The sequence below is a fragment of the Nipponia nippon genome, unplaced genomic scaffold (genome assembly GCF_047370975.1).
Source record: "Nipponia nippon isolate SJK-2023a ecotype South Korea unplaced genomic scaffold, ASM4737097v1 scaffold_28, whole genome shotgun sequence".
In the NCBI taxonomy this organism is placed as follows: domain Eukaryota; kingdom Metazoa; phylum Chordata; class Aves; order Pelecaniformes; family Threskiornithidae; genus Nipponia; species Nipponia nippon.
The window spans coordinates 4,676,963-4,702,104 of NW_028262345.1; the positions used below are offsets into that span (position 1 = coordinate 4,676,963).

General features: G+C 47.6%; 1 protein-coding gene across 5 annotated transcripts in view; it reads right to left on the minus strand.

Moving 5' to 3' along the window:
* Positions 1-25,142, minus strand: part of GRIK4 (glutamate ionotropic receptor kainate type subunit 4) — a 211,946-nt gene that overhangs the window by 113,000 nt on the left and 73,804 nt on the right. The window lies entirely within an intron of this gene.

Sequence of the window (25,142 nt, forward strand, 5' to 3'; positions counted from 1 at the left end):
GCAGAAATCAGAAATAATAAAATCAATGGGAGGAAGAGGAACAAGAGAAAGACAACCATTACAACAGCAACACACAAAGCCAGCCTCATGCAATAAAAACTCGGAAAGCAGTACACTGATGTATGCCACGTAGCCCACATTACGCAGAGACCGCTGGGTCCCAGTTCCTAGTCAAATCCATCCAATCTCATTTTTTATCTGCATGCTCCTAGCAGAAAAATAGACTATGAAAATAGGTAGCCTGCTTTGCAACATTAAATATCTCCATTTTCCTTTAATAAGAAGGCAGTGGCATCAATTAGAGGACAAAGCCATTAGACACAATTTGTTTATTCAAGTTAGTGACAAGTCTGTGTCAAAACATCGGCTCCCCACGGCCCTGATCTCAGAAGAGGTTTTGAGGCAGAATGATTGATTGAGCCGCCCACAGTCCCCTGTTGACTTCAACAGGCTTTGGACTGGGTTGCTGAAGAAACGATCTCTGCTTTCCAAGGCCCATCTCCTGTCAGAGCAGACCTGCCTCCCTCCTGGTCCCCAGCTGCGTGACCACCCTCCGGTTTAACCAAGCGTTAGCCTCAATCACAGCCCACCGCATCCTCCTAGCACCAGCACATGCCGGTAACCCATGCCAACATGCAGGAATAAGGCTCCCTCCGTCCCACCTGATACAGCTTTCAGTTCCTCAGAGCTAAGCAGACATTAAAAAAAAAAAAAATAAAAAAAAGCCACGTGAGATGTTTCATCTCACTAGGGCCCCTTTGCCCCTTTGATCCCCATAGAGTTTCAGTAAGATCTGTGCTGGGTGTGCCCACGCTAGTCAGCCACTAATCCAGTCTCCAGTCTGCTACAAAAGCAAGCCAACACTGAACTTGCTGTATGCCTGAAATATCCCGAGCTATTTCAAAAGGATTTTGGTGAGGACCTCCACTGCTCCTTTTCTATATCCATTTATGAAAGGCTCATGCACACATTGCTGCACAGCGATACAGTGTCATGCTCCTGGCTCCCAGGGTTAATTGGCCCTTAGCATCTCTGGGGCTGCTTCCTCCTTTAATAGCCAATTAGACCTTATTAGCTACGTTGTCATTTACATCCAAGGCTCCCAGCAGCAGTCCAGAAGCTACAAATTTGCCTCAGTAGCCCTTCTCACAAGGCCATGTGGCCTTTTACATTGCAAGCTGACCCTTCTGCTTAGCTCGTGGCCTCTTTGCTCCAGTACACCTTCTGGCCAGCAGCTCACCAGCGTGCTGATGTGAGGAGTCACCTGCAGGGAGCCCAGATGGAAGATCCAAGGAAGATCCGACCCATCAGGAAGGGACCAGTCTGTTCAGTGTGCCTTCTAATGGGCCTCAGCAAAACAGCATGCGGACGTATTAAGCAGACCAACGTCTGCTCATAGCCATCTGCCAGAACATGTTGACATACTGCAGCACAGATCAATAGAAAGAGAGCTAGATAATAGCGATTGATTTTACACATGTAATGAAGTTGTTGAGTCTCTGATTCAGCCATTAGTAAGTGTTCATTTTATTGACCTGAAGGGCAAGGGGACCGAGATATTTCATTCCTTCCTTTTAAAAAACAAGCATCATTTGCTAATGAGAGATGGCCTGGTTCCCTCCTCATTATTTCTTTGCTTCACCTTTCCCTCCTCTGATTTGTCCAGCCACAGCTGAAGCCCACACACAGCAGCTTGACCCGTTTCACGCTGCCACCACAGTGCCGGTCACACACACTCTCAGATCCACACGCTTCTCTTGCCGCAGAAGGTTCCCTAACCCGCCCGCAGCAGATCTCCCTCTCTGGACCAGATGGACTCGCCTCCTTACAGAAGCCTGATGCAAAATCCTTCTTTGGAAAGGCGGACCTATACAAGCATCCACTGCTTCCCCCTGCCCTGCCTTTTGTTCCTTTAAACACATAGTAGTCACTCAGATCCACCTCATTTCAATGAGGCCAGAGACAGACGCTATCCAGGATTTTTGCAGGAGTGATGAACAAAGTCTGCCGCATTCCCGCTCAGTTGTCAAATTGGAAAGCTAGGAAAGGACTTGTGCCAGCTTCTAGCCTCTTTGTGCTTCAAATACACACCTCCCTACTATCTACAAACTTCTCCTAGAGCAGGCATCACTGACAGCTCCTCTGTTTAGGGTAACAAGCCCACTGTAGAACTGGAAAGAGGTTTTCAGAGGAGACCGTACTGGGGCGGAAAGCTCCCTTCTCTGACTTCAGTGACCACACAACATAATGCTCAACTAGCAGGTTTGTGAGCAGTGCTGCCAAGATTCACAATGTGCAGTGATAAAGAAAATAACCTCCAATCCCTTTGGCCTGAGCTTGGTCTACACTTTCTCTGCAAAGCAATGAAGGCTGCAGCACTCAAACTGTGCTGCAAAAATGGACCCTTGTCACTGTGTTGTGATGAGTTACAGTGGAGCAGCCTTTTACCTTATACAAAGCATCATGGCAACAAAAGGACTGGTACATGCAGCGAGATTAATTTATCCTCAGAAAGATCCACATTAGCCAGCAGACAGGTGATATGATCCTCCTGAGCTTGTTATATACAAAGGGGATGAGTCCATCTATTGGGTAAGCTGGTTACTAACACATAGCAGAGCTACATACTTAGGGCAGGAGCTGATGAAGTCTTTGCAATTGGGAAATTAAAACAAGGTCCTTTTGATGGCAAGCCCAGGGCATCCTGGCTAATATTCCAAGCCTTTGCCATCAATGTTTGGGTTAGTAATTATTACTCAGATCATTCCTTTGGACTACAAGAAACAAGACTTCATACTGTCTCCAGCAGCTATCAAGCATCCAGTATCTGGGTGGACACAAGTAGTAAGACACCAAAAAAACTCCAGAGAAAAGATAAGCACATGCCTCCCAGCACCAGCTAGGAAAGTTCCTACGTGTGCCTATCAGAAACTCATCTCTCTTGGGCTTTTGGCATCAGGATGCACATGAAGCATCCACAAACAGGTAACAGCAGCTCCCCAGTACACTGTGCACGGGTTTAAGCAATGTTTTCACAGACCACACTGAACTACCTTGCCCCAGTACTGTAGCTCTGCTGTGGTGGTCTCCTGTCCATGTCCCACCCCAGCCGACCTCACGCAGCACGTCATGTTGGACAAGATCACTGCCTGAGGCCAGGCAGCTTTAGGCAGCGCCATCAGAAGACTTCTGGTTTGAAAAACAAGACTGAAGAAAAGATGTATGAGAGATTGAATTAGGAAAGGACTTGCAGTAAGGAAAGATTGAAAGGCATATCACAGGTAAGATTAAGCCAGGATATAAGTCCTCCTAATGGAGTCTCAATGAGGCTGCGCTCACAGCTCTATGTGTATATACAGAGAGATAAAGCAAGGCATTCAAAACTATAAAACCAAAGATGTTTAAATTAGAAGGGATCCAAGGGAGGCAAATAAAACGCTGGAAAGAATTATGTATCAACATCTACACAGAGGTTGAAGGAACATAACATGCTTTCCCTAGAAAAGTGGCAACTAAAATTGATGCATGAAGAGGGTAGGAGAGATTGGGAGAGCAAGATAACTCCACCATAAAGTGCAAGAGAATCACTTAGAGATGAAGCAGATATTTAAGGACGGCATTAAAAAGAAGAAATTAACATACAGCTACGGAAATGGGAGAGGGGTGTTTTGTTTCACGTACGAAAAAACAAACTTAGGTTTAAACTAATTCTGCTTCCACAAAACCAGGGAATAATTTCAATCAGCAATTTCCATTGCTGGGCTTGTGCAAATACCTCCTCCAAAAGGCCTTGCAGATAAGTTTGCAACAGCCCATGTGGCCCAGAGAAGTCGCTGTGGCTCTGTGGCCGATGACGGAGGCGCAGCGTGAGCTGGCTGAGCCTTGGTGGTACATGGCCTCTTCGTTTCATCTCAACCATTAGATCCCAAGGGGCGTCGGGCCCTGCTTGCATGGAGGCACACCCCAGCAGCACAGCCCCCTGGCAATTCCTGCTACCACTAGAGCAAACAGGCGCTTCTGGTTTTGTCGGCACACCTCAGTATCTGGCTCCTACGAGCAAGCAGCTGCCGCCAGCCTCGCTCCTCCTGCGGGTCTCCTGTGCCTGCCTGCTCTGTTGCAGTTTATTTCACACACGGACACCCAGCGCAGCTCGCTGCTACCCTGCACACATGGCTGCATATCCTGGTCTTTGTCACGCTGGTGCACTCTCAGGGCTCTACTCCATTCACATACACTTGCCCTCCGGCATCCCCCCCGGCTTGGAAGGCAATTTCATGCTCACACAGTGCTGTTCTCTGTCCTATGCGTGCATGCATACTGCAGGCTCCCATGCAATTACCATCAGATGCTTGGAGCGGCAATGGCTCAGCACACAGATATCATCATCATTATCTGCACACAGCAAACTGCTCCCCCCTTCCACTTAGTGCACCCAAACCTACCCCCATCCCCTGATAGCTGCTGCTTGGCCCTTTGCACCTGCATTCACAGGCACAGTTCAGTGCCGCCACAAGTTTCCATCATGTGTTGCTAACAGCCCAGCTGGATTTCAACACCTTTCTATCTTGATGGACAGTACACTAGACCAGGACTTGGGAGATGTAGGTGCTAATTTGAGAGCTTGCTACAGGCAATTCCTTTCATTTTCTCTGTGCCTTTGCTTCATATCTGGATCGTAAGAACGAATGTTACTGTCAAACCAAAAGTCCATCCAATAATTCCTACTAATAGCCTCCCAGCCTTCAGCTACTCTCAGGTTAGGAAACTTCTGCAACTGATGTTGTTTATATATTTAATAACTCTTAAGTGCTTTTCTCTTCTCTGTGCTTGCCCAGTTTCCCCTTAAATCTATGAAAACTTTCTGTACTCACAATATCCTTTAAGCTCACCACATCAATCACCTGTTGCACAAATATGACATACTGCTGTTTGTTCTGAACTTGGCTCCTGTCGGCCTCATTCGGCGTCCTCTGGTTCTCCTACCAGGAGAGAGACAGAGCAACTGATCCTCTACACCTTCTCCATTCCGCTCATGATTTGCCTTACTGCAAACTCTCCGGCACAGACATTGCCTCTTGCTGTAAATAACAGCGTACAGCAAGGGGCACTGAGGGTGCTCCATCTGAACGGGAAATCCTGGGCATCATCACAAGCCAAACCAGCGTGTGTGCACTTGTACAGCTGTCCCGTGCAGACACACGCTCCCCTGCACACCCAGGGCTTGCAGAGGGCTGCTCCAGGCACAGGCTCCCTTCTGCACCACGGCTGAATCCAGCCCTGCCTGAAATCTGCAGGCCCCATTAGAAGCTGATGAATTGTTTTCTGCTCTCATGCTTGACTCCATATTGGGTTATCTATGCGGAAACGTAATTTGTTTGCTGATATCAAAATGCTGCCGTTCACCTGAGGGATTAACTCCGTGACAAAATCATTATAAACCTGATGGAGTACTGGAGGCCTTCTGAGTTTGCGGAAAATTCATTCTTCAGCCTAATGAATGTCTTTTTCCAAACTCCCACAACAGCAACACCCTTGGTTCTCAGTTCCCACTAGAGCAGCCAGAAACACACACACATGCTTAAGGGCTCAGCTTACTTTTAGACCAGCTAAAGGGGCAAACAACACCCGAGGCTCATGAGAAGCACAGAGATCCAGCAGCAATGCTGCAACACAGGGCTCCCCTTCAACCACCCACGTGGCATGGGGAACAAATCCTACCACCGTGTCTTAATGGGGAATGAGTCCCACTATTGAATCTCAACTCCATGACCACGGGAAACCCCTGGATAAGCAGCACCGGGTGCTGAGCCTTTCCCTGCCGCTCTGCTTCCACGTCTTCCCCTCGCTCGTGCCTCCTGTTTCCCCCAGGCACTCTTCACAAGAGAAAAAACTCCTCTTGTAACTCTCACCACTGCTCCCTGCGAGTCGCTACTCCTGCATGACGTTATGAACTGGCAGTGAGTCACTGTCACTCCTGGGGAAGGGGGAGAAAAGCGACCTTCCTTTTGCTGATTCACTGCCAAAACCCCCACGTAATGCAAGCTGTCTGCTCCACATTAAAGCCTCCTTCCACAGCATGCCGGAGAGGATTTTTCTATTGCCCTGCCACCAAGGTGACACGATCAAACATTTTTTCCAAACAGTGCTCTAAGCGACACTGAAATTTGCATTTCAATTTGAATTCATTCTTATGGTTCAAATGAACTTCTGAAATACCTCTTCGTGTGTGGTTAAGAAGCACGGTCTCTCACTCTACTGATATACACACGTATATATTTTTAGCCTTGATCCCTACGTTAGAGAAAAGTCACCCTTTTAAAAGAGTGGTTTTATTGCCAAGCAATATTAGCACAATGAAGAAAATCGCTCCTAATTTTTATAAATTATCTCATCATCTGCAACTAATTAGCAGCTGCCGAAAGCTGGGAAATCGCTCTTCACCCTAGAGAGACTAGCTCCAAGCTATACAGAACTCAAACATCCCTGATGGTCAAGGATTTCATGAGAAGCCTCCAGCTGGCTCCAGCACAGGTCCCACTGGCTGTCCCACCAGGTGAGAAGTTGTGCAACCCCAGCACCCCCAGCACCTCCACTGTGAGGAATAGTTGTGATGCAGCTTAGCTGGAAACTTTATTAAAATCCAATCTAATCAAGCTGTTGCGACTCTCCATTCTCCTTACCCTTGCTCCTAGGCGCTTGTGCCTCTGTTTGTGCCGCTGTAAATGTGTCTATAAAAGTAAAATGAGCAAGCAGCCAACGGCTAAATGGCACTTAATCAGAAGAAAATGTATACCCTGGTGGATAGCAAACTGCTATTAAGTTGGGGGGGGGAGACAGAAGAAAATAATAAGCTATAAATGGACAAGCAAATAAATCTCCTGCCGTACCAAGTGAGAGCACATCTGGTTAGATGCCACCTCCAATGAGTTGTGAGCAAAATATTTATTTGCCACCAAGTACCTGGCAGCGGGAGTGGGAATGGATTACAGCTTGGAGAGCAGTGCTGCTTTCACTGCCTCCCTGCCTGCCCTTGGAGGCAGCAGCACATCAGGTGTCTGCCCTCTTTGGCTGCAGCAAAATCAGATCTGAAAACATCTGACCTCCAAAGCCAGCAAGCTGGCGGGCCCCAGGCAGCACTGACCAGGCTGTGACAGTGCCGGCAGTTGGTGGGTCAGCTCCAGCTCTCTCTCTCTCTGCTGCAAGGACACGGGCTCAAGCTTGAAAAGCTATCTCCTCTCCAACAGGAGAGCCCCTCAGCCTCCATCCCTACCCCAAGCCCTAAGAGGGTCAATAAGGCAACAGATGATACACCAGAGACTCCAAATCTATAAATACTGGAGGACTTGCACATCTCTGATCCTTGAGAGAGCCTTAATTTAATACAGAGCACTTCAGCATTAGGAGAAAATCTGATTTGGGACTTGGAAGTCCCCAAGGGAAGAGCTCCTCGGAGAGGGGCACCATTGCAAAGGGGATTATCACCATAATCACAAGATTAGTTGAATAATCCCAGCCTAAAAGAGAGGTTTTGTCATCTACAAGATGCTCAGCACCCTCCAGCTTTCATGGAAATACAGTGCAAAGCAGGGACAGATTGACTTTGAGGAACAATGTGGGCAAAGAGGAACCTGATTCAGCAAACGCTGCTTCACAGTCCCATCCAAATCTGTCAGCGCGTTACTGCTTTGCTGAGGGAAGGCTGGTTTGCTCACCTGCCTCAGCTGGGGTTGGCCAGCTCCTGGCTCCCTACACCGGCGACACAGCACATACGCATTGACTTTTTGTTCCCTCACAACACCTCTCTGCTTCAGACCGAGGGATTTTGCTGTTAATTCCTCCTGTTACAGATTTAATGCAGTAATGGGATTCAGGCCTCTTACAAATGGCAAAAACAAGAAATCCAATCCTACCAAATTAAAAGGCAATGTGACAGGGAAAACAAAATAAAATAAACTTCCTCTACTAATCATCTAGCCTGGCTCTTCTAAGGAAGCGCTTGCGCAGTTGAATTGAAAAAAGTAAATAAATAATTACTGGCTATTTTCTACCATAGGTCAGAGAGCAGGTTAGCTAGCTGAGACTGAAATTTAAACCATGTGCGTGTCGTGCCCAGGCTTACAAAAAGAAGAAAAAAAGCCAGCCAGGAGCAGAACCCTGTGCCACAACCACAGCTATCACACCCTCCTGCTCTCCGAGAGACAAACACTTCTGTGCAATAAGAAATCCACTTGGTCTCACCACTCAGGCATTCATATCCTGGCTAGAAAAAGACATAAAACCGATGCTAATATTTTTACATTTCCAGATTCTCAGCTTTTAACTGAACACATTCAGATTTACTACCTGGGGAGAGATCTTCTAAGAAGGGAAAAACAGAGTTTGGTATTTCTCCTGGAAATGGCTACATCTTACAGACAACCCAGATGCCTCAAAACCCAGGTATACACTTGGCTGAAGTCTGTTGCCAGAATCAGAAGGGAAAGAGAGGAGCGGTGCAAGAAGAAGTAATGCCTGCATTTAATTTCACTGTGTTTTCCATTTCTGCAACCAAAAGCAAAATTCAACCCCTCAAGCCCACTGCAGACCTGGGAAGAATGTTCTGGTGGTTAGAAACTTCTGATCGGGAAGCCAGTGACACTTTTCCCCACGGCACTGGAGAACCTGCTTAATTCAGCTCTAGTAGAAAGATCTATAAAACCAGCAGAGAAGCAATGATATTCCAGGTATCAAGAGCGAACTACCATGAACTATCACGTTTCACAGTGGAGCCTGCACTCTGGCAGCTCCCAGAAGAGCAGCAAGCTTTAGCCCTGAAAGGTTGCACTGACCTGTGCAAGCATAGCAGGTGAGGATGCGCGTCCCCACAGCACGCACTCCTGTATGCAGATTGCTCTGCTCTCCCTTAAGAAGGCTGCAAAAAAGCAAGCAGACCTGTTGCACATTTCCCTGCAGGTGCTGGCTGTAGCTCGGGCAGCTCAGCACAGAGAGCCAGTTCTGCGTTTTCAAGCATGAATAATGCTGGATTGTTTCCAGATAGGGGGGTGAGGGAGAGCAAAGAATAGAGCCAGGACATTTAAAACAAAAGTGTACAGCTATATTCAGCAAATGACTGTTTTTCAGAAGGGCTTCGGGTGTTAGTCACACAGATGCTCTTTCTTGCATTTCTTCTGGAGTTTTGCTGTGGTTTTTTAGTTTATTTTATGCTATTTTGTTTTTGTTCTCACTTCACCTTTCATTAGAAAGCATCCATGTTTCATGCTAGAGGTGGCTTGTTTCAGTAGCAGGAGAGGAAACTCTCAAAGCCGGCACTCTTCTAAACCAAGCCACCACATCTTTTTGAGGTTAATTGATTCCCTAAGCGTCAGGACACATCTTTCAAAAGCATGCTTAGTGGCACGAACTTCTGCTCAAAGACTCTCTGTGCTGCTAGCCAATGCCTGAAAACTCTTCCCATTTCCTTGCAATAAAATTGACAGTCCCAGGACAACAAAGAGCCACAGACCCCTTGCAGTTTGCCATCCAAAAGGGCAGGATTCAGGCAATGAGGAGGAGGAGAAGCTAAGGCAGCAGAGGGACCACGACCCACTCAAAGCCATCTCTAGCAATGTGCAGCTGCCCCCAGCACCATGGAAAATGTCTTCCTCCTAAAAGGTCCCCGTCACAGTGCAGAGCTTGGGGGACTGCAAACACCTGCCAAGAGACCTCTGTGCAAGGGGCTTACTGAGCCCTCCTTGCTGCTGCACTTTGCAGAGTCACTTACTCTGATGCTAAAAAGCTCCTACGGACCATGAATGCTATAACTGGCTGACATGACCAAGAGGCTCTTACTTGATAAACAGTGACTGCTCCTCCAGAGCAATTACAGACTATTAAGTAAATGAGACATGTTGGGGGGGGGGGGGGGGGCGGGAAGAAGAGCCTGTATTTACACAGGAGCCTGTAATGACTCCAGCGTTGTGTCAGCTTCACATGCTTGCCAAGACAGACACAGGCAGACTTCGGAGTCTCCTGCCTTCGCTTCATTTCTTTTTCATAAAACCAAGGGCAGTGGCCACAGATTAATTTTTCTCTCTCCCTTTTTCTTCCTGAACTTACCTTGAGACGCCCTGGCATCACTCAAGCAGAGGGTGAGGCTGGGGTGGCCTCCACGTCAATCTATAAATATCCCATACAGCACTGTGCAGCAGCATGCCTCAAACCACTAGCAGGGTTAGCTACGTAGCTGAGGTGTGCAACACCTTCACACTCACACCCCATGTCTTGCTTTATTTTTCTGAGCTGTTTATTCTTTGTCCCATCTGGCAAAAAGCAAAACATCTGGCAGGAAGCTGTTTTAAATTTATTTGGTTTTTTGCTGGCCTTTGTGCTTACAGTTTATACCTCATTTTCTACCACCTGTGGAGAACTTGCAAAGTTCAGAGATGAAAGACAACCAGCCGTGCAGCTTACTGTATGTGCCAGCATGGAAAGGCAGAGAGGATGGCTCCAAGAGGAGGTGCTGCTCTCCCAGTGGCCATTCCTGCCCCAAATATTCAGCAATGAAGCATTCAGAGACAGAACGTCCCATAGACGTTCCCACATCAATCTGTGGGCTCTGTACACCATTTCCCATGGAAACAGCTGTGCCTGTGTCCTGCTCAGGGCAATTCATGATGCGCTGCAGGCATCTTACATCCCCTTCTCCAAGGATGGCTGCATGTTCCTGACCTATGCACACCCAGTCTCTTCCATTCATTTTGCTTCCAGTGTCAACAATTTTACCAGCAGTATTTGCAGTGCTGTAGGGACTGAAAACACACAGAAATAGAAAACAGTAACCTAGAGACGGGGAAGGGAGGGAGTTCAAAGTGCTTTCCGGCTAAACGGCAGCCCAAGCTGCCTGCAAATAAAACTCTGGAGCTCATCAAGTAACTCTGACCACTGAGGGTGCTTAATAAAGATTACTTTTCTATAGCTCCACTTGCCTGAGGCATCATTTGTTCCTAATGAGATGCTCCATGGGATTTAAACGCATGAGAGAAGAATAGGCTTTTCAACCACAGCCATTACAATGAAAACAAGCTTTCTGCTCCAAAACCCAAGTGCTCAGATCCCTGTTCTACCCTGGTAATGCTCCTCAGCCATGCCAAGCTGGACAACCACAGTGCTTTCCTTCTGCCAGACCCAGTAGGCAGCTATCCCACAGCATTACCTCTTAAAGACTGGTCATGCTGGGAACTTTGAGGCAAGCTCTGCTGAGAGCTGCAGTGCTCAGGACACTACAGCCTCACCTAGCCCCAAAAGCCCAACACCAGCTTCTGCACTGAAGCAGCACAACTGGGGCTGGTAAGGCATCTGGGGTGGCTATTGCATGGGATACCTAAGACTTCGCAAAAGTACCACAAGATATTTCATTGCCAACTCAACTGTTCTTTTGCTTTGTCTTGTGCGATCACTAAGATCGTGGTATTTCTGAGGATGCCTGGAATAAGAAAGTACTTCTTCCCACTGTACCAGGGGCCCCAATGAAACAAGCATGCCAAAAAATTCCACATGCCACTGAAATGGGTAGAAACACCACAGATAATAAATGCTAAAGGTCTGCAACTGCCAAGCTATCTTCTGGGCAAGGGATGTGGAACAAAATGTGCTGAAGTGCCGAAGGCAAACAACAGAATGGACTTCTGCTGCTGTTCAAATAGGAAGATGTGTGGGGCAGCTGAACATGACCAGAAAAAAACCACTCTGCAGGGTGAATGAAGGAGTATGATTAGGGGCATCCTGCCATGGTAAGATTAGATGCCTGTGAATCAGATCTGGCACAAGGTGGAGGCTATCAAAGGTGAACACCTTGGTGTGCACGCCCGTGCATCCATAAACTCAATTTCTGTAAGATGCTGGCGACTATGAAACCTTCTAGCAGTGAGATGGGGCAGCTGATCCTATCAGGTACAGGTTAGTGGATTCTTCTTGCCAAGCAGAAGAATCACAAATCAGGGTTGGGAAGGGGGTGGAATCTGTAACAAATGTGGAGATCCTCAAACAAACCCAAGCTGACATCACATTACGACTTTTCAGATTTCTTTATCCCTTGGGCTTGGCAAGAAGATCACAGAAGTCTTAAGCTCATGTGGGATGAGCCTCAGGCTAGATCTCAGGCATTCATCCTGGCCTGCACCTCTATGATATGAAATCAGGAATAATTCCAGAGGACGCGGCACGTACAGACCAGCTGCAGTGAGTCTGCACTGTGCTACCACACAGGGGAGTGCACAGCAATCCCCCCCAGCATGAGAAAAACATATGGGCAAATAGAGCCCCTTCCCTTCCTTCCTCCTGCTACCCCAGCTCTAACTGCCTCCCTGAACACAATTTTAGCAGCATGAGATGCAAGAACTTCCAGCATTTATAGAGACCAAGTTGTCAGGACAGTCCCAGGAAAAGAGGCAAAAATATAACATGGGAAGACCCTGGCAGGCAATGGCTCAGCTCTGCCTGCTGGCCAGTTCTATGAGCTCTCCTGACAACCACAACAACAAGGGCTACCAAAGATGTAACATTTACAGAAGACGGTCTCCTTTGAACAGATAGGAGCATAACCCAGACAGGTTACCCACAGACTGCTAGAGGGGATGGAGTTTGATCCTGGATCTCCTGCATCCCTTCTGAGACTCCTAACCCAGCAATGGCTTCGGAGTTGATTAGTTGATTTCTCTCTCAAAACTGTCTGCAAACAGCTTGAAAATTCTTGAATTTTCCAAGTACAGAACATAAGATATTCTGAAACCTCAGAGTTACATGACTAAGAGGAAAATCAAGCCTCATCCCTCCTTGTGCATTAGCCTTTTGTACCTCACATTCAGAACCTCCCCTTTAAGCCACGTGCCCCTCCTGCATGCCGTAAGCTCCCGGGTTCACGTACCAGCTCCAGCAGCCAAGAGCAGAGTCCTACAGTGCTGAAAGATGACTGCTCAGCACTAAGATCAGGTCCTTCCCTCCACAGACAATTTCAAAAATGTCTGGAGCAGCTAAGCTTTCATGACTATCGCTAAAGAGAGATGGGTCAGAAACACATGTGAGATGACAGGTGACATCTGCATTAAGTCAGGTGGCCAGCTAAAAGTTAGCTAAGAGTACCTGGTTGCTCTTCTGCAATGGATCTGCTCTTGCAGAAGCACATAATCAGTGCACATTAATAATTACTAGACTCTCTCTTTGCAATGAAATTGCAGCCCTCAAGATTTCCAGCACTCTCTCTTTCCCTCCTAACTACAGCAAGAGTTCATTCCCTTACAGCACTCCTTTCCAGTGCTCAAGGAGAGGTCTGACTACATTTACCCTAGGGAAGCATGAAGTGCTGCATGGCCCTGCACTAGAAATGCTCCCCAGGGACACATGTTATCCAGAACAGATACCACCTAACCAGAAGTGGCCTCCTATTCTGCCAGCAAAAGAGAAGAACTACCCACAAAGCTTGAACAAAGATCAAACCACTTACTGAGCAGCAAACGATCCTCATGAACATACAAAGCACTCGTGGGCAAACTATTACCTCCCCTTTACTCTTGTGGCTCCATTCTGGAGGATGGCGGCATGGCCAGTCCTTCCCCTTCATCACATTCATGTACCCCCGTAGGCTAAGCTTTTCCTTCAGGAATCCCTGCAGCAGATTAAAACACAGTTTATTAAATAAGGCAGTACTCTAACAAGGGTAATCCACAGATAATTTCACTCATTTAAACCCTATTTCATCTCAACCAAGTAGACTTATTTCCATTTAACAATCTTAATTCTTTTAGCACTTTCTGGCTCCCAAATTGGCTTCGATAGCAGAATTGACATTCAGCCATCATTTTCACATAAAGTTCCATTTAGTCTCTCCAAACCCCTACAGTGTCTGGAGGTGCAAGAGGAATTCATTAGCGGTGTCTTTGGGAAAATGAGCCATCCCTCCCCGCAGCCTTCTTACATTCACAGTCCTCATTTGGCAGAGGTCGAGTCAGAGCTGGCAAATGCCGGGCTAAGCTGCTCCTCCACTGCAGATCCCCCCTGTTGCTCCCCTCTAACTCTATGCTCAGGTCCACCTCTGTGCTGACACACGAGCATCTGCTTTCTTTCCTTCTCTGCCCACTGAGCTTAGCATTTCACTTTTATCTATGGGCCACAAAGCTAAAATCTTGCAGCCTTTACCCTCTTGCTTACTCACATGCTCCCTCCCTCATTCCCCCCAGCCCTACGAGCACCAGGTCTGCACGTCCCTCCCCGCAGGGAGGTCTCTGCCAACCTCAAGAGCCCTGTGGTCCATGCCCTGCTACTGCTCCAGGTTACCACTCTCAGGCATAACCGGCCACGTTTATGAGCACCCATCTCCATGCATCTCCCGGGTCTTTCCCATTTCAGGAGCTCTCCTCCAGCCAGGATCTTCACCTTCTGCTTCTCAGGCATCCTGCACTCATCTCCCCTCCGGAGATAACGCCCCAAAGAAGGGCTCTGGGGAACGATGCTGTCCTAACATGATGTCATCCTCTTGGATGGCTTTCCCAGCAACAAACAAAATGCAGGCTGAGGGCACCCATTTGTCCTGCCTGCTAACAGCTATTTTAGGTATGGATTGTGCCCTGGGTGTTGCCCTCTTCTCTCCCACAAGCACACTGCTTCTCCTGCCCATCAGCACAGCCTACAGCTCTGTGCTTTTCATAGCAGATATCCTACAGAAAAGCAAAACTCATTCTTTCAAGTTCTTTCACCCTTCCCTTTTTCCTCAGCATTTTTTAGCAATCGCAGCCAGTAGCTTCAATCTCATCACAGTGAGGTCTTCGTGAGGGAGAAGAGGAGCACAAAGCAGGGAGCAAGGCTTTGCAGGGAAGGGCAGGACCTACCCCTTGCAGAGGCTGGAGACCTGCGTAGGGCCCAGCACGCAGGGAGCCAGGATTATGTCTTTGTCAGCAAGTTGTTCTCTACTTCTGAGGTTGGGACTTTTTCAAATGCTATAGGTTCAGAACACCTGGATATCAAGAGCTAGAGCTTCTGAATCCAAGCCAGGACAATTTGGGCTTTTAGCTTTACAGGGGTATGTTTATCTTAAACTGAGCCACAAGCAATTAGCTGCAGAGGGGCACTCGAGATAAGTGCCCTTTCAGGTCAAAAGTACCTTTTCTGGGAAAGTTGCCCAAGAGCCCTGCAGTGCCTAATGCTAGCAAGGGACTTTAACACCTCACTGAGCTGAGCACTGCACACGTTGCATCCAGGAGAGCTGGCCCCTGAGCTTGCAGTCCACCCATCTACAGAGCAAGGACAAGTGAACTTGCCAAGAGTTACACAGCAGGAGAACAAGGAATAAACCTCTGAGCACAAGGCACATCGCTTCAAACAGAAAGAAACCCTACCTTACACTCACAGTGTGAGGATCTCAGCTCTGCTCCAACAGACTGTTACAAGCTGGAGTTGCCTTGCTGTCTTCCTCCTCCCATCTGCCATCCTCCAGCTTGCCTTCTCAGAAAGATTATGATAGCTCACAGGTAATGACTTTGGCTTTATCTCAACTCACCTTTAGAAACTTGGGTCACTACCTTAGTCTGCAAGGCTATCCTCCACCTCGCTTCCTGAAAACGACCTTCAAATCATGTCATAGTCACAACAGATATGCATCTCCCTAAAAGCAAGCAACCATGCTCTTCAGCCATGTATCCACAGGTGCCCCATCCTCAGTACTCAGCCTTATAACTGCTCCCTGCCCTCCCACACCAGCAGCTGCCGTCTGGACAGAGGCCTTGCTTCCCCTGCATGCTTATTCAAATTTTGTAACTCAATCCAGCTCCTGTCCACATCCAAAAAATCTCCTACTCACTTCAGGTTCAGGTGGTTCTTTAAATGCAAGTTAATTGATCCACAGGGAGGAACAAATTTGAAGCTCAAAGTATTGCTGATGCTGGCACTAAGTTTTCAGGTGCTCTGAGCTGCCAAGACAGCTGCTCTCTATCAAGTGAGCACTGCTTTGCAGTGTCATGGCACTCACTCCAGCAAGGGTCTGCTAAGGATATTCAATTCAGGTTTATTCTGTAGTGAAGTCAAGCTCAGCACAGAGCGTGTGAAATCCATCCTTCCTCAACTGCCCACACGGATAGCCAGGGGCGAGGGGCTGGGCAGCGGTAATCTGTAATGCAGACTAATGCACAAGCCTATCTCATGCCGCACTGGAGCTTTCTGCAGAAATTCCAGCTTTGCTGAGTTTGGCTCAGAGTTTGAATTAATTTTGGCAGCTGTTTAGGCAGAGAACCAAGCATCTTTCATTCATGTAATTGACTTTTTTATTCATACATATATGAAAAAATAATGAAAGAAATGACAGAGTAGCTCTTGCTATGACTAGCTTTCAGTCTATGAAACAAAAAGATCTGTATTAAAAATGGCTCAGCGGCTAAATACACAAAGTGCTGCCTGGGGGCAGTAACAGTATTTAGATATAAAACAGGTTATATGGCTCTCAGATCCTGATCCTTGGCTCAGGGAGAATCTTCAACGTTCAGAAACAAAAGTAAAAAGTCAGACCTCTGAAGCAAAACTCTGTACATGCACCTATCCATGTCCGCCCTCTGTTGCTGCCCCTGCGATTGCACAGGACTGTGCCTGTAAGAGATATACCTATATGACCTTTCCAGTGACCAGCCCCTCTTTCCTTGGCTCTTCTCCTTAAAGCACATTTTCCTCTTCCTGCTGAATTAGCACCTACTTCGAACCCGGTCACCTTCCAGATCTACCAAGCAGTACAGCACAGGAGAGCAGCTGTCTGTGCCCAAGTGCACCACAGCTTTACCCGTGCTGGTGAGCAAATAACTTCCATTAAACAAGCAAATGAAAAAATAGAGCTCTACGCTGATTCGCCACTTGAGCAACATAGCTCTTTTCCGTAACTACCAGCTGACTTTCCCATCCAGATGCTCTGCACACAGAGATCTATAGCTATATAATATGTATGTGGATATATAATGAATCAAAACAAAGCTTAAGGCCCCTTGGGATGTACAGTGTAGTTTGCCTCTAGACATTAACGAACAGGAACAGATTCAGTAAAAATAATTCTGCCACAGAGGCGCAAAACACATAAACACATAAACACATGGTCTGTCTTGCTGAATCTACGCTTCTCCTCACTCCATGCCCTGTGCCATTGATCAAAGATACAAATCTGCTTATTATTTATTATTCATATTATTGTAGTGCTGGATTCTATACTTGTAGACCAGGAGCTCATTATGTTTTATGTGGCAAAACTGCAGCCTGGAGAGACACACGCCCTCCCACACCAATCTCCCAGGCGAGGCAAGGGGCACTGCCTGCCCTGAGGCACAGGCGAGCAGGGCAACCTTGCAGGCAACCTCATGGCCACTGGGCTCCCTGGCACATGTCATGGGCACCTTTCTCCTGCAGAGCCATCAACAGCAGGGCAGGTCACCCCACTTCGCACCAACTCCCTCTTTCTTCCATGAAGGCTCCCTGGAGCATGCAGCTCAGTCCATTTTAAGCCAAACGCATTGAACCCTGATCACAGGCAATTCATGGAGAAACAAACCCCTATGGTGGAAGAAACCATCAGTCCCTCCCTCTTTGGTATCCAGTCTTCAGTCAGTATGCCAAATAGACCCCTCACTGTTTAAACTCAAAGCACAAGGGAGCGGGGGTGCAGGATTTCTACATCCCTCAAGCACGCGCTTGCAGCTCAACCCGATTCCCACTCGCTTTCTCCCAGGGCTCCTCGCTCGGAAGCGCTCGCTTTCCTCCCGCAGTTTTTGCTCGCACTTCGATGGTGCTAATGAGCCTCCTGCCTCTGCAGGCAGAGAAGCCGCCCAGCGCACCCCCAGGAAAACTCGCGTTCACAGAGCACTGGGAACAGTGTGCAAAACCCTGCCAGTGCACGGTGACCGCCCAGTGACCATGTTCTCCTCAGATACCAACCTCAGCACACATGCAGGGAGCCTGAATGCTCTGCCCTAGCGTCCAACATCAAAAGCATTCAAGAAAAACACTTTTCACCTGATCATTTCAGAGAAGAACAGGTTAGATGAGAGATGCCAGCAGTCACCAGCAGTGTGCAGCCCCTCTTTGAACAGCTTTAGTTGCCTTTTCCTGGAAAAAAGGCTCCTTTTATCTTGGAAGTAGCCTCCATGCATGAGTTGCGTTTAGAAGACGACTCAGGACAGGGAAGGTAAGGCTAGGAGATGAGGCACAGTTAGTAACTCTTCCTAGCACTGTAACACAGCAGTACCTGGGGAGAACTGCAAAGAATCAAAGGGCAAGCATAAATAAGGCATTGCTGAAAGGGCCTGGCATCTATACCAGTGACCTTTTTAAAAATAAGGATTTATGCATGTAACTCGGAAAACATAAATAAAATATCACTCTCCTAGAAGGATAATAAAAACAAAATTAAAAGGGCAAATAGTTAAAAAATTAATATTGTCTTTTTCTCTACTTCTCACTACTCTTCAGCAGCAAATGACAAATAACTACGAATCTACTTCACCTTAATGAACTTAACTGGGCCTTTTTAATATTGGGGGAAATTAAACATTTACAGTGTTTCAGCCAGACAAATTTACTAAGTCATGCATCAACAAAGGTGTGGATACCTCTCCTCCTCCTCCTCCACAGTTCTCTATTTCTTTAGACTCTCAGATTCTAGGAAAGTCCTGAATGAAATGTGAAAGCTTTTTTAAAAAAAAAAGATAAAATCAATACAAGCCACACCCTACATAAAAGTGCTCAAATGAGCCCAGTGAGGCATGAATTGAGCAGGGGACAGAACTGAAGCTCAGGCACCCAATAGTACTTCCCAGCTGGTGTGCTGGTGGGCCGCATCCCAGGGCAGGTCTCCAGGAGATGGGCAGCTACTGTGTGGACTTGAGGGGAGCCATGGAGCACCCCTGGGAAAGCCTCTAGCATGGGTTCCTAGGGACTAGGACCCCAACATACAGATGGAAAGCATCTACCCACATTTAATGCCAACCTAGCTGCAGCCCACAGCTCCTCCTGTCACCGCAGCATGGGGACAGCCCTCTTTTCATGCCTTATTTCTCCAGATGCAACTTGGCAAGCATTTTGCAAACAGTTAACTCCTCCACCGTCCCTTGTGCCCAGAAGGTGTCCCTTGACCTGACCCCCCCAGAGCAGCTACTCCCTCCTCCCACCCCACTCCTCAAGCCAGGCTGGTATTACCACAGTCCAAACATGACGGGACTTGAAAGTGTATGTCCAACGAGCACTGCTGCCCTCCAGGCGTGTGGGTACAGCCTCGGGCACTGGGGCCCTGCAGCCCACAATGGTGACCAGCGCAGAAGGATTACTCTTAATCCTTTAAAAACAGTTATGTCCATGCACAGAGAAGCCAGCTAATCACACGTGCCTCAGTGACCTGCTTTGTTTCCAGCCCAGTTCTTCCCCTCCTGTCTGCTGCCTTCTGGCAAGCAGTCATTAGCTGTGCCCCGTCCTGCACAGGCAGTACCTAATGCCTCTGCTCCCACCGCCGGTGGGACAGCTGGCCAGAGAGAGAGTCGCCTAACCCCTACCAGAAGCTTTGTTTTCTTAAACACTAATCGTAATTACAAGTGGAAATGTTTTCCAGCAACAGCACCACCATGTGAGGCTCAGAGATTGTTTCTCTGCTTTAAGCTGATCACAGCAGCCTTGCTGGGTTCAAAGCCAGGGTAAGGCCATTTCTCTGCTGGGGAATAGCGAACTGGTGGACAGCAGTTTATTGCAGTTGAATTGGGATCATCCACAAAGGCCTTGGCTACACCAGAAAGCAGCACTGCATAAGAAAAGGAGTTTGTGCCTAGACATGCTCCTCTGCCTCTGCGCCGGCGAGAGGAGTGGAGTTTCAAGCCGTGTCAGCAAGCTGCCATCAGGATACGGGGGTACTGGTGCTGGCACAAGCCAACCTGCCACAAAGCCACAGCTCTCCCTGCCTGCCATAAAGGGCACAGTCGTGTTTCTCCCCATCTCAGACTGCACCCCTGGGAGGAAGCGTTTGTACCTGCACATGGGGGCTGGCATCCACGTTTTTCCCTTACAGCATTCAGGGGACTGACTGCACCTTCTTCATCAGTGGCACTATCATCCTTTAAGACGGTAATGTTAAATAACATGCTGCCTTGTGGGATCTTCGCTGCAGTGCCTTTAGGAGAATTATGTATATCCTCTGGGAGTTGGGGAAGCTGAATTAAATGGTCCACAATTCTGTTCATCACCATTATCGTTCATTTTTGCCTTACACGTTTGTAATGCTCAGTACTTCTTCCTTGCTTCAGCCCTCCAGCTCAGACCCACCAACGTACAAACTGCCCTGGACAGGGCAGAAGCACATCGTGCAGCTATGGGGCCTTTAGCTCACTACACAAGCGGCTTAGTATCATAAGCACCTCGGGAAGGTAATTACGCAGGGATGCAAGGCCACACAAATGATGCTCTGCCACACAGGTCTGTGACAGGGTGATAGGTAGGAAATAGAGGGGCACTATACAATCACAGTGATGCAGAAAAAGCTGGATGCGTGTCTCCAGTCTGCCTCTTCCCACCTACTTCAGCATGCACAGCTAAATGCCAGTGCTTTCCCATGACTCCACATGCTCTGGGGGATCCCAAGAACATTTTCTTGACATTATAGTTCCACAATCAGAGCAGATGTAGGAGATTCACAGCCCTTTAGGTATTCCAGATTGTTGGAAACGTGCCTAGAAACAAGGACAAACGTCCCAGGCTGTCACTTCTAGTGACACTGCACCTTCAGTTTGGATTTGTGGAGACTTTGACCACACATTGCTTCTCTGGTGGATGAAACAAGCACTGGGAAAGCAGTACAGATTGCTTCAATTATCAGCTGAGCAAGTGGTGGATGCATTTTCACTGAGTATGGGGTAGAAAAACACCATGTTTCACCAAACAAAATACCCTGAATGCTAGAGCTGCACCTTGTCTTTTGTAGAAAGTTTGCAAATTTGGGGGGTAGAGGGAGCGAAGGGATTTGGAGAGACAGAGGCAATTACAGAAAAGAGCACTTTAAAGAGCTGCAGGGCTGAAGGAGGCCTTGCATAGAGTTTGTCAGTAGATCGTATGTCAGCGCTACTGAGCCTACTGCTAGTTAGGGCAATGCCATGTATAAACTACAACTTTGGCTTGTATATGAATTTTAAATGAGCTGTTAGTACAACCAATGAATCTAGCAAGAGAATACCAATTTAGGGCTCTGACGGTCTGCTCTATAAGACCAAGTAAATAACTCAAGTAAATTTCCTGACACATTATTGAGCATGAGTGAACAAACAAAAAACAAAAGCAGAATTACTTCTACAGCCAGTACATGCCACAGGAAACCAGAGCTAGGGGAGATGCTGGCCCACAGTGCGCTGCACCAGCCATCCTCCTTGCCTGCCGCTGGGGCGGGCAGGAGGGAGCTGATGTCTTTCGTGCTTTTGGCGTGGTTGGATGCAAGACAGCATGTGCAAGGGCACATGCTGGGCAATCACCAACTATTGAGTTTTGCTCCCAGGACATTTTGGTAGGACATACGTTGGCTCTTTGAGGGGCTACAGAATGCTTCGAGGCAATTGCTTACGTACCTCCTGGAGCTCTTGAAAACTTCCAACAACATGCCCATTCCTGTCCGCTTCTTCACACCCTGATCACAATCAACTTTTGAGCATCTAGGGAGATAATACCTCACCAAGGCAGACCAGGTGAGCTGACTGATAAACAAAAGACACTGTTAGTAAAAAGACACTATTTTGGATAAAGTACGTGGGTCAGTGTTTTTCCCCACAACGGACTCCAGAACAATGTGGACTAGGAGACTTCCTCCAGGATGGGATCAGAAGGGAATACACAGAGTTTAAGGTTGAAGAAAAAGGCTGAAAAAAAGGTTTGCACCAATGTTTTTTCCTGTGTATCCAGGAGAGAAACAGAGCATACAATAGGCTACAGATTGTTCCTATGCATGCCAAAGTCAAAGGGAAGGTCGCCCTGTAGCCTATATTCTGCTCATTTCTTTGCATAGATAATGCCTCTAAAGCTCACTGCAATGCAACACTCATTGCTGGTCGCATCCAGGCTAGCAAAACTTCCTGTCACTGTGTGCTCAAAGATTAAGCAATCTGCTGCCTAGAAACTCCACTGAGAAATATCAGGGCCAAGATCCACCCGAAACCCCAAGAACGCAGCAGCAGAGAAGCTCAGTGCTTAGTTTAAAAGCCAAGCCAAGTGCCCCTGACTCAGCACCACCGTGCTTCCTTCTACCCTGGAAGCCAAGCACAGCAGGCAATAATATCTTCTAGCAACTTGATGAAGAAACCAGACATGGCATTGCCTATGTTCACCTCACATTACTAATTATCTAACTGTGCATTTGAGCAGTCCATTACCAGATGGCTTTCAGAATTATTTTAAATGTTAGCTTGCATTTTCTTTGAATATTTAAATGTTCATGCTGGTCTGTTTTGCTTTTCTATGCAGCGCATTGATTTATGTTGCTAGATACCATATCTCCCTGCCTTGCCAAAAGCATGCATTTGGGAATGATTTCAGGGCTGCTAGTAACATTTTTTCTCTCCTTTTATTTTGTACTTTATTAACTTTTTTGCTGGATATATTGTTAAAATAAAACTGTGTCTTGAAGAAACAAAACCAAAACCCCAAACCCCTCCTCAGCTCTTTGTCCATCTGCTTCAGACACCCATTTTCAGAGAAGTTAGCTATGCGGCCATGAGCAAAGCAAAAGCAGTAATATGTGTGCAAAACAGCCAGGTCCAAGGTCTGGATTGCTGGTGACCCATTCTCAATAGGCAGGAGGTGACTGGAGACACCTGTGACTTGACTGCAGGGTCTCTGGCCACTTTTACATTTAACACTATCTGGCACAGAAACCATGACCTCCAGTGCCTTTTAGATGGTTCGGCAAAGTTCGTTCCTATTCCCTCAACAAATTAGTCCTTCTTTGAAATCTTGACTTCTACATTGCCTTTGCAACATCCTAAGACAAGTTCTTCAGTCCTAGGAGGATTCAACAGAGAGATTTCCACTGCCTTGCCCTGTGCAAGCTAAGGAAATCCAGCATTTCCATCCTGGACTAGGCAGCAGTGGTGTAAGTTTTATGAACAACTGTGTCTGGAGCAGCTCCATTATGTTTGCAAAGGAAAGTCAAAAGCAAAGAATTCCTAAAATGCATGAGGATTTTAAAACTAGAGAGACAGGTCCAAGAGAGCATGATCTCGGTGCGAGAGAGTTGAAAACCACTGGTGGAGCAGTCTCTGGGATGGAGACCACAGCACCAGCAGACCGTTGCTGGGTGACTCTGCACAGCAGCCTAACCAGCACTGCAGCCCTCGGCCTCTGCAGGTACACAGTGCTAAGGAGGAGAGGCTTACCTTTAACCAGCATGCGCTCAGCTGTTCACCACCATGCATCTCTGCTAAGCACAGAGGCATATAGTTTTGTACCTGTACAAGGCAGTGGGACCGGGACATGTGAACCATGCCCGCGTTCAAGTGTGTGAGTAATTTCTATTATGGATATGCCTTCAGGCCCAAGCAGTGGGTCAAGATCTCTTTCACCCAGTAGCGGATACCAGGCACAGAAGACAAAACTAGTATTTGCACTGATAGAGGGAGACAGATTTTCTACCGGCGCTGCAGTTGCTCATGTGTCCCCTGAACACAGACACCCTGGCTTATTCTTGCCTGCCCTCAGGGGTCAGCACTGACGTGGCCTCACAGCAGCCACCATCAACTCCATTTAGGGAGCCCTTGAACATGAGCTGAGACCTGGAAGGCAGCAGCTAATCCCGCCTGGTAGTTGCCCCCAGTGCAGTGCAGCACAGATTTTCATTTCCAGTCCTCAGCCAGGAACACAAAAGCACAGTCCCATCCTTCTCGAACACCTTCCCATTTCGCTCTGGGTTGCACTGTGGAGGTGGACAACCACACCAGTTCCCAGACTGGTCTGCAGCCCAGTGCTGCTACGTGCGCTGCTGGGGGAGCTCTCCTTCCCCTCACGCTCCTAAGCACCCACAGTACTTTCCCCACAGAAGGAGATGGCTGGGGCACAAGGCGTAATGAAGGATCTTCCACTTTCAGCATCCTGATAACATACCGTCCATCCCCATCCCCGTCTGCTGGCTCAAGTGGAGGATCTGCCAGTCAACATGAAATGCAGTCTGCGGAGCTGAGACTATGCAGTATGAGTGCTCCACATGAATCACAGATGCTGGGGATATAAAACATCCAGCCACCCTTCCCAGACTCCTGCCAGCACAGACCCTCCCTTGCTATATTTCTGAGCTGCTCCATGCTCCACTAGCAGAGGGGAGAAATAATTTTACTTCGTCACCTGTGAAAGTTCCAAATGGGGACAGGAATACATTAGCTTTTTATCTGCAACAAATAGTTAATAAAACCAGCTAGTAGCTCCAGAGAGAACAGTCAGGTAAAGCAGTTGCCTTTCTAAACAACAGAGCAAACTGTCAATACTATGAAGCAAGTTTCATTACAAGGTTTCTGGATGTGTTTCTTTTCCCTAATCTGCACAGGCAGCAAGCAAAGATGACGGCGCCTCCTCCTGAACACTTTTTAATAAAGCCCAAAGGAGACCGAATGCATAGGACTCTCATACAAATGGAGCATTTTAGAGTTATTAATGTTCTTGTGACACCACTTAGCTAGGTTCAGTTTGGGCTCAAACACTCCTTGCTCATCAATGTGGGGACAAATAAATTTGTGACAAAAAACTATTTCCTTTTGTGTAAAGCTCAGGAGAGCATCAAGGGGGGTAGGTCATAGGAGGGGAGCAAGTTTAATTCCTCAGTTCCTCTTTGAGGAGTGGCTTTCACTTCAAATTTATACAGGAAGAGATACCCATCAGGTAATGTTACCACCATAAAAATCAATGCAAATACATACACTCAATATAAACTGCATTTCATTTACAAGATGAAGGAGAGAACGCTTCCAAAATGCAGATGGGACCCTGTAGCTCAGCAAGTGCCTCAGCCCCATCCGAACGGGGAGCACAGCACCAACACAGGGAGCCCAGCCACCGCAGGCGAGGCTTGGCTTCCCTTGTCTGAGCATGTCTACGCAGAGCGGCCCAAACGACGCGTGGAAGGATGGTTAAATGCAGGG